Raw genomic sequence first — 10,986 nt, 5'->3', positions numbered from 1 at the left:
GCAATCCTCCTGTCCTGGACTACAGAACCCTAGCCTTAAAGACACAGACCAACACATTTGACATACTCCTTGGAACTTCAGTTGTTTGACATGTTCTATAGCTTGCACGTCTGGGAGATACTCTCCCTCCTAAGGGAGCTATCTTCCAAGGACAATGCCTTTTATGTAATAACCAACCCACCATGAAACTATATGCCCTCCCAAACAACATCATTTAACTCTTACATTCAAACCAATATTTTTTCCTCCCTAGATTTTCCAGTGCCAAGTACAAAACAACTAGAAATGTCTTCTGTAACAGAAACCAACCTGAATTATTTTAATTTCCCAAAGCTATACAGCTTATCCGCCCCCAGAAATATCAATAAAGTTCCTGCCTCAGAACTCCCTATCATCTTACTTCTTTTTTTTTGTTTGTTTTAAAGATTTATTCATTTATTTATATAAGTACACTGTAGCTGTCTTCAGACACACCAGAAGAGGGCATCGGATCTCTTTACAGATGGTTGTGAGCCACCATGTGGTTTCTGGGAATTGAACTCATGACCTCTGGAAGAGCAGTTGGGTGCTCTTAACAGCTGAGCCATCTCTCCAGCCCATCTTACTTCTTTTGAGAACCTAGTTTAGCCTAAAATGTAATATAAATCAGGTTTGTTATTCTCTTGCCTCACTCTCCTGGGCACTGGGACCTATCCCACCCCGTGAAGCTTTTGCCACCAAATATGCAGCAATTTCCTTCTAATTAAATTTTTTATCCCAGAAAGAAGATGTCTAAAACTCAGGAAAGTCAAAATGGTGGTTACAATTCAGGAAGTAAACAACCCATGAGTCTCAGAAAGTTCCTGAAACTGAACAGATGCATAAACTCCCACCCCCACGAGGTTATATGCATAGTAATGACTGCGGAGGAGACTGGAACCAGAGAAATTGTCAGGAATAGGTGTTTCAAACTGTTGAGCTCCAGAGCACTAGCATTCATGAGTCAACTATGTGTGAATGGGCTTTTGAAAGCGAAGCAGTCTTTGAATTATCCCTGCTCCTGTGAGTAATCCCTCATCCATACTGCTATAAGTAATTCCAATAAACTCATTGGTTCACCAAGTTGGACTTAGGTGGTATCATTACTTTGGTTGTGAGTTCCCTATCAGATGAAGAGATGGTGGGGTAGCATTTCCCCAGGAAAAGTATCAAAGTAACAGCTACTTTATGCAATCTTGGGGTTTAGTCTTTATCCTGCTTGACATGTAGCAACCTCTTTTCTGGGGGGAAATTTTATATATATATATATTTTTTCGGAGCTGGGGACCGAACCCAGGGCCTTGTGCTTGCTAGGCAAGCGCTCTACCACTGAGCTAAACCCCCAACCCCGAATTTTTTATATATAACCATCTTCTTTCCGAGTCCCCTTCTATTTCAATCTCATGGATATGGATTCTTTACCATCCACATCTACAGTCATCTGAGGCTATAAAGGAAATGGGCTGGAAAAGATTAAGATGAGAAAGAAAGTCAGAAGCTTTAACTCCCCTAAGAAACATGACAGAAACTTCAAGGCCGTGGGGACTTCTCTCTGAAGGGAGATCCTAAGGGTGAAAGGTAATGAAGGGAAATGACCACTGAGGTCAGAGGTCCTCTGGCAGGAATGGTGTCAGTCAGCACTGGCAGCACAGCTCAGACTCCTGAAAGCAAAGGTTCATAACTGTCCTGAGAAAAGATATGGGGGTGGTGGGGGCTAGAGAGATGACTCAGAGGTTAAAGGGTGCTTGCTGCTCTTTAACATTTCAGCTCCTAGCACCCACATCAGAAGGCTCACAACTTCCTGTCACTCCTGCTCCAGATGACCCAGTATCCTCTCCTGGCCTCTGCAAGCATCCGCACATACATGGCAAGCATGCTGTCGTGCACACACACACACACACACACACACACACACACACAGAGAGAGAGAGAGAGAGAGAGAGAGAGAGAGAGAGAGAGAGAGAGAGAGAGAGATGGGCTGGGGTGAAGACATGAGGGCTGGGCTGTAACTCAGGGTACAGTACTTATCTAGTTCCCCAGCGCCGAATGTAAATGTGCCCCCCCACCCCCCACCCTCCCATCCCCCACCCCCCACCCCCCACCCCCCCACCCCCGGGCCTGTAATCCCAGCTCTCCAGACGGGCTCCCTGAGTCCCAGGCTCAGAAAATTTTAAAGAAAAACCAACAGAATGAAAGGGGCTGCAAAGGAGCACTCAGAGGGCAGTGTCAGAGCCAGGTCTGCTAACTGCTGCTGCCTCTCCCCAGAATGAGGCCACAGCCCTCAGTCTCCCAAGGTCAGCTTCAGAGAGCTGCTGAGACTCACAGCTCTTAGAGCTCTGCTCTCTCTAACCCCTTACAGCGCCAAAGCCCAGACACTCTGATGCCCAGACAACCTTGACTTACAACTTTTATCTAGTACCTTCCTGTCTTGTGACTCACACCACATAGACTGGGTCACATGGTGTGGATCTTATCACCCTCCCCAAAAAACCTTGTAGGAAGCCCCTCTTTCTCTTCCTTCAGCGTCCCCATCATGATTTACATGGCGGCTCCCTTTCTTCATGCTCTCCCACTTCAGGCCCTTCCTGGCCGTCTCTGCTCATGAGCTGGTAGCTCTCCCTAACAAAGGTCTATGAAGGGTGACTCACTTCAACCTCTGTGTCCTCTGACCTTGTCTTTGTCTGGTATTATACACAGCAGAAAGCTTGCCTTGAAGAGTTACTAGAGGAAATTCACGGCTCTCTGAAAATACTTTAAAGCAGCATGGTGGCCATGCACTCAGGAGGGAGAGACTTCGAGGGAGTCCTTTGCTTCCCAGGGCCACATGAGTCCTTGCTTCAAAAATCTCTGGAATCAAGCACTAAGGAAACACTGAGCTGAGTGGGGAACTTTCGGCTAATCTGGTCCTTGACTGGCAATCAGCTGGACTAACCTCATGACTTCAGGAATCTGCTTGAAGGGCCTTTTACAATCGCTCTGGGGACACCCCAGCAGCTGCAGAAGACCTCCCTGTTCTGCCTGTGACCACTCCACACAGTCTAAGTGAGACAGAGCTGAGTAAGGTCTCCATGATCCTGCAGCCATTTTCGATGAGGACAGAGAGGGAAAGCATGTCCCCTGGGTGGTCCAGCTGACTGGTGCTAATTGATAGGAGAATCTTCCATTCGCACGAAGGACTCCTTCCCACACACCCAGGCCTATCTATGTACACTGGTTTCTTTCCTCACATTTATCATCTACATGTTTGATTTTGACCTTTTTTTAAATTTTTTTTCTTTTTCTTTTTTCTTTCTTTTTTTTCTTTTTTTCAGAGCTGGAGACCGAACCCAGGGCCTTGCGCTTGCTAGGCAAGTGCTCTACCACTGAGCTAAATCCCCAACTCCTGATTTTGATTTTTGAGATAGAGGGCTCAGGTAGCTCAGCTTAGGCTGGTCCAAACCTGATTCTCCTGCCTCAGCCTCCTGAGTCTTGGGCCACAGGTGTGTGCCACCCTGCCCCATTTTGTTTCGATTATGATTATGATTATGATTATGGTTTGTCTTGAGGTAGGCATCTCACTTTGTAGCTCAGGTTGGCCTACAACTCACAGCTCTCGTGCCCTGGCCTTCTTGGAGTCACCACCCACCACCCCTGACGCACTGTTATCTTAGGATATTTTGACACCTTAGTAGAGACTCCCCTTCCTGGGATAGCTGTCTTCTGGGGACTTCCTGGGCTCTTTGGGAGGCGTGTCTGTCATCTACAAACCAACCAATCCCACGCCTGCATTCTCAATGCCTTCTTTATCTAACTCTGACAATAAGCCTCTCTTTGTCCTCTCCTAAGTCACCAGGCAAACAGAGCCCATCAATATGCCTCCAAACCACTGAACTGTTCCTATTTGGCAAGGCCTTATCCATTTAGCCCTGGCTTGCTTTCCCCTCAGAAATGCCCAATAAAAGCTCTCCCCACGCACCTCTCCCATTTCGTTAAGAGTCTACGACAGCTTGGAATCTATGGCACTCCCCAGGCTGAACTAGGCTCACGACTCTCCTCTCTCAGGGATGCTGAGATGACAGGCCCTCACTGCCACAAACAGGTTTTTTTCATCTTTTTTTTTATTCTCATTCCGATTTCCTGCTGCTGGATCCAAACCTCGTATGTTCCCTTAGCCCTGCCCGAAAAACAGCAATCCGGTCTCTGGTCCCGTAGCCACCTTCTTTACAAGGTGCAGTCTTGTCCCGAGTTGGGCCTCTTAGGTTTTTATCATCAGGTTGTCAACATCTTCACGATGCGCCACCCAGGGATCAAGGAGAGGGAAGGGGAGATAAGAGGACAGAAGATAACCCGTGTGTCTAACTCACCTTGCTGAAAGCTTAATGAGCAGAGAAAAGTAAAGACTCTGAAGAAGACTCCTCAGTAGGGGAGATCCTAATGGCGACAGGCTTCGATTGGCTGGTTCTAAGGAAGGGATGTGACCACTAGGGTTTCGGGTTCTTTTACCGAAATGACCAAGTTCGGTTCTGCTAACAGAGCATATACCTAGAAGCAAAGATGAGGGGTTGCCATTAAGAAAGGTTATTAGTCGGGGTTGGAGATTTATCTCAGTGGTAGAGCGCTTGCCTAGCAAGCACAAGGCCCTGGGTTCGGTCCCCAGCTCCGAAAAAAAGAAAAAAAAAAAAAAAAAAAAAAAAGAAAGGTTATTAGTGACAGATAACATGTAACCGGCATCATTCAAGCCATCTCATGATATCATAAAGCTATTTTGAAGTAAGTATTTATAAGCCTGCGGAGTGGATATAAGGATTCCTGATTTACTCAATACAGGTCACGGACATTGCCCATGATGAGTGTGGGAGGACACACTCATCAGAGGTCTGTGACCGGTGGGATTTTCTAAGTCAACTGAACAGGATTGAGAAAGGCAGATATAAAATGGAAAAAGTGGGTTAGGGATGTCATTGCGCTGGTAGAGTGGTTGCCTGGAATGCATGAATCCCTGGATTCAATCCCTAACGTCACGTAAATCGGGCACAAGTAGTGCAGTCTTCCTTGGTGAGGTAAAGTCAAGAGGATCAAAAGTTCAAGTTCATCCTCGGCAAAGAGACCACTAACGTTCAGCTACCGGAAACTCCGAGGAAAATGTAAATGAGTGCTCAGGGAGGATCTTGTCTCTGCTGTTGGAGAAAACTCCCGGCTGCCTGAAAAATACTTCTCAAGAAATGGTTTGTGGTATCAAATGCCCATAATCCCAGCGCTTAGGAGACAGAATGTAGAGAAGCAGGAGTTCAATGACTTCCTCGGTTATGGGCCAGCCTAGGCTACAAGAGACCCTATAACAAAAGAAGAACCAACCAAAACCTTTTTTTTTTTTTTTTCCCAGAGCAGAGGACTGAACACAGAGCCTTGCGCTTGCTAGGCAAGCGCTCTACCACTGAGCTACATCCCCAACCCCTACAACTTTTAAAAAAAAGCAACAAAAACCCTTAGTGCTTTTGAGCGGAGGCTGCCCTCATGGTAATCGTGCTGTATCCAATAGTTTACAATTACTGAGTGGACACTCCAGCATCTTTGGAGGACCACTCTGACCTCACTGAAGGTGTATCCAGACAGCCTGCACCGTCCTGGGAAGCAGTACTCCTAAACAGGACAAAGTAGATGACCTGTAGACTTTTTCTTTCAGGCAATCTGATATCTGGGGAAAAGAGAGCCCGGTGGGAGACTTGTGGTTGACAGTTACAAAACTCCATTTGCATGAAGAATTTTGTAATGATTGGTGTGATGCCTTTGGCCCACCCCCACCTATCCTACTGTGTGTTTTAGACAAGATCCCCAATAGCACAATGAGGCCCTACACTGTCTTTGTAGCCATGAATCACTGTAAACTGGGGTTGAGGATTTAGCTCAGTGGTAGAGCGCTTGCCTAGCAAGCCCAAGGCCCTGGGTTCAGTCCCCAGCTCTGAAAAAAAAAGAAAAAAAAAAAAGAATCGCCGTAAACTAGTCCTCCTGTCTTTATCCCCAAGTGCCATGACTACAGGTGTGGCAGCACGCCAGGCTTGGCTCACTTTGAGGCTCTGGACTTGGTGTTGCAAAATTGGGCACAGATAAAAGCTCCTTCCAAATTATTTAGTTTGCCTGCTTTTTGTTTTCATAAGTAGAGTGGGCTGAGCTTACTTGTAAGTCCAAGGGTGGATAGCATGGTTATATCCTGGAGCAGCAAGGCCCTAGTTCTCTACATTTTAAGGTAAAACCCTTTGATACACAGCCACCTTTCAGCCGACACTGAAAGAACCATTTCTCCCCTGCCCAGTTTGTATTTTTTTCTCTTCCCTTTGCTTATTTCTCCTCCTCTTCCTCCTCCTCCTCTTCCTTTATCTCTTTCTAATACAATAAATAGTAGTTGGCTTTAAAAGACAGGATATTTCCTAGAACTTGATGGCCTGCAACTCCTCATTTTCTTTCTTATAAATGCTGGTCAGAGGCTGCCACATCAGCCTTTACTTACAATTTTCGAATATATACTATACAGACATATATGGAGTGCTATAGGATAGAACACAGGACAAACACCCGACAGGTAACACTTACTTCCAGGCAGGGCAGAAAGTCAGGCTGAGTATCATAGTCAAAAAAAAAGAGGATAGATTTTCTTTTTTTTTTCCAGAGCTGGGGACCAAACTCAGGGCCTTGTAGGCAAGCCCTCTACCACTGAGCTAAATCCCCAACCCCGAGGGTAGATTTTCTTGAAGACAGTCTGGAAGGGTGGCTGGAGCCGAGGCCTACATCCGTCGCTGCTTCTGGACACCCCAAGAAAAACCCACTGGAAAATTACACCCCAGTGTTGGGGATTTAGCTCAGTGGTAGAGCGCTTGCCTAACAAGCACAAGGCCCTGGGTTTGGTCCTCAGCTCCGGAAAAAGAAAATTACACCCCAAACTTGGACTGACACCACTCCACCCAAACCCATCCTCACCCCGCTCCCACCCCCACCCCCATGCTGAGCCTGCAGCAAAACTGCCACACGCACACATGCGTGCGGTGGAGTTTCTGCTGGCAAAAAGGTACTTCCGGTTATGGCGTCCATCTCTGAGTACGGGTAGCGAGTGGGGACGCGCTGCCCCTGGCCTGTACACTACACTAGCTGTAGGAACACGGAGAATGTACCTGACCTCGTTCCCAGGTTCCCTATCCTTGTCCTCCTGCTGCCTCCCTGATTACTCTTTCAACAGAAACACTACATCCGACAGAAGACACTCTCACGTGAAAAAGTACGGGATGCCAGGGGAGAGAATGCGTTCTGAAAAATGACAGCAGTGCATTATTAGCTACTCAGAAAACCAAAATAAATAAAATATCAGAGCCCAGCCAAGAAAAGACAGGTGTTCAGTAATGAGGAGGGAAACTTTATTAATGTAACTTGGATCCTGTAAGCTAGGCAATATCAGGATCTTCTTTCTAAATTAAGATGTTGGGATTGGGGATTTAGCTCAGTGGTAGAGTGCTTGCCTAGCAAACACAAGGCCCTGGGTTCTGTCCTCAGCTCCAAAAAAAAAAAAATTATGTCTATTATAGAATAAAACATTAAGAAGGATCCTAAGGGAACCCGATAGAGAACTTTAGAAGTGTAATATCAGTCTAGAGAGATGGTTCAAGGTATAAAGGTGCTTGCCACCAAGACTGACGACCCCCAGAATTCATGTGGTGGAAGGACAGAACTGGCTCCAGCAAATTGTCCTGACTTCCATATAAACCTCCTCACATACATATTAACTAAAGATAAGGAAATGAATGCAAATGGACGATTTTCAAAGCATAAACATTTCTTTATTTCTTTTCTTTTTTTCTTTTCCTTTTTCAATTTTTTTTTTTTTTTTTTTTGAGCTGGGGACCGAATCCAGGGCCTTGCGCTTGCTAGGCAAGCGCTCTACCACTGAGCTAAATCCCCAACCCCTATTTCTTTTCTTTATTCTTTTTCCCAGGCAGTCTTGTTGCATAGTACATGAAGGCCTAAAACTTGCTGTGATCTTTGCCTCTGGTGTGATGTTGACTTGACTTGATTTGTTTAATGTGATAATCTCGAGTTGTATCGTTTTCCTGTGAATGGCACAGTCCCCCCTCTGAGACTGTCACACATAGAGCAATCTGGCCTTGACCTTCTAGATATCTGAGAATGACACCGAGCTCTTGATTCTTTTGCCTCTGTTTCCTTAGTGTCAAGATCACAGACTTCAGTCCTTCTTAGATGGGGGAACAAAAATATTCATAGGAGGGGATGTGGAGACAAAGTTTGGAGCAGAGACTGAAGGACCGGCCATTCAGAGCCTGCCCCACCTGGGGATCCAGCCCATATACATACATCCACCAAACCCAGACAATATTGCTGATGCCAAGAAGTGCATGCTGACAGGAGCCTGATATAGCTGTCTCCTGGGAGGCTCTGCCAGAGCCTGACAAATACAGAGGTGAATGCTCGAAGCCAATTGAACTGAGAATAGGCTCCCCATTGGAGGAGTTAGAGAAAAGATTGAAGGAGCTGAAGGGGTTCACAACCGCATAAGAACAATACCAACCAACCAGAGCTCACAGGGACTAAACCACTACCCAAAGAGTACACACGGATAGACCCATGGCTCCAGCTGCATATGTAGCAGAGGATGGCCTTGTTGGGCACCAATGGAAGGAGAAGCCCTTGGTCCCGCCAAGGCTGGACCCTCCCAGTGTAGGGGAAGGTCAGGGCAGGGAGGCGTGAAGTGGGGTGGGTGGTCAGGTGGGGGAACATCCTCATAGAAGAAGGGGATGGGGGAGAGGATAGGGAGTTTATAGACAGGAAACTGGGAAAGGGGATAACATTTGAAATGTAAATTTTAAAATATCCAATAGAAAAAGATCACAGGCATGTAGTGCTGTACCAGGTTTAAGTGTTCATGAGGTGCTGGGATTTGAACTCGGGACTTCTTGCATGCTAGGTTAAAGACTCCAGCAACCCTCTAGTCCCTCAGTGAAGTTTTAATACTCTTCTGAGGGCAGACGTCTGTGGTTGGACATTTTTTTTATTTCTGTTTACTGGTCATTTGTACTTTATATTTTGAGTGCCTGGGCGTTTAATTTCCTGCAATCCTGTTTGTCAGTTGTTGGTATAATGAATGGATGGAACCCTTCTCAGAAAGTCCTTGCCTGTGCCTGTGTTTTGAAGTCTCTCTACCCGATGCAAACTGTCTCTCTTGATAATTTCAGGGTTTAAGTCCTACGTTAGTTTCTTTTTAAAATCTATTTTGAGTTGATTTTCCTGCAGGGAGAGAGAAAGGGATCTACTTATATCTTTAAGCTTCAACCAGTTTTCCCGACATCATTTGTTGAAAGAGACAGAGTTAGGAGAGTGAAGACTTCAAGACTGCTCTTGGTTACCCAGAAAGTTTGTGGGTATCTTGGACTACATGAAATTCTATCTAAAAATAATAATTCTAAAAGAAACAAAACAAGATAAAACAATAAAACACAACCACATAACACTGATACTTCAAATTAGCAGAGCAAAGAGCATGAAAAATTTCTAAGACAAGGAATATACCGATATTCCCATATATCAAGTTAACCACTGATATCGAATGTTACTTGTGGCTTTACTACAAATTAGGTAGTGAGTAACACACTACCGCAGGCTGCTCACATTATAATGATAAGAAGTTTAGTTTAGTTCACTGTTAACATTTAAATTATAGGAACTACATCTGGGACCTTCCTGCTGGTGGGGTCCCAAGGCTGCACAGGCTGTCATAATGGTGAGAGACAGGAACATGAGAGAGACAGTTGAACTGGCTTTTATAGCAGTCTCCTGAAATAACCAATCAATCCAAAAATCCATTAGTCCATTAATTGCATAAGTGGTTTAATCCACTCATGAGGGCAGATAATTAATCTCCTCTTAGATGTCCCACCAAGTTTCATCTCTTAATCTCATAAGGAGGATTAAATTTCGACATGGATTTTGCTAGGGGGAAGACCACACTCAGACTATATCAATTGCTTTTATAATAGAACTGATTATTGCAGACAGAGCTGGATTCCAAATGCCAACCTTTCAGAAATCACTCCCCTCACACCCTCTCAAGAGACAAGGGCTCTAAAGCGTGGGAATGTAGCTCAGTGAGCAGAGTGCTTGCCTAGCAAGCATGAAACCCTGGCTTATATCTTTGGCACTACATAAAATTGGGCTTGTGGGTAGAGTCTTGTAAGTTCAGCACTTGGGAAGTAGGGACAGAAATCAGAAGTTCAAAGGTCACTTTAGCTACACCGAGAATACACTGAATAGACTCTGTCTCATCAGGAAAAAAATAGACAATTTTTCTCTTATCATGTGTGTCTATGTGTATGTGTGTATGTGTGTATAGAACAGAAGACACCATTGGGTGTTGTCTCCCAGGCACCATCCACCTTAAAACACACTTCGTTTATTGTGTTGGTGTGCACAGGCGCATGCATGGTGCATGTGCAGAGTTCAGAGGACAACTTGCTGGAATCAGTTCTTTCTCTCCACCATGTGGGCCTCAGGGATTGATCGCATCAGGCTTGGCAGCAGACACTTTTACCTGCTGAGCCCGCCCCACTCTGTATTATGAGACTCTGTCCCTCACTGGCCTGGAACTCGCCAAGTAGGGTATTCTCACCGTGAATAGGAACCCACTTCACCACAATGCTGACCTTACAGTTGTGTTCCATTGTGCCCGGCTCTTTTAAAAACTGGGTTCTGTGACATTCAACCTTGGATCCTTGGGTATCGAACTCAGGTCTTTGGGCATGCAAGGCAAAAACAAAACAAAACAAAACACAAAAAAATTTCAATTGAGCTATCTACCTAGCCTGGTAATCACCCTTGTAAAGTCAAGAGTCATCTGGACCAGTGGGTACTCCCCTGTCATCCCAGCCCTCAGAGGCGTTGTTGTGAGAATTGAAAATTCAAGATCCTTCTGAGTTACATACTGAGTTGTGGGCA

This window comes from Rattus norvegicus, chromosome 12 (assembly GCF_021556685.1).
Source record: "Rattus norvegicus strain SHRSP/BbbUtx chromosome 12, alternate assembly SHRSP_T2T, whole genome shotgun sequence".
Taxonomy (NCBI): Eukaryota; Metazoa; Chordata; class Mammalia; order Rodentia; family Muridae; genus Rattus; species Rattus norvegicus.
The sequence above is the reverse complement of the archived record's forward strand: the minus strand, read 5'-3'. Positions refer to the sequence as shown.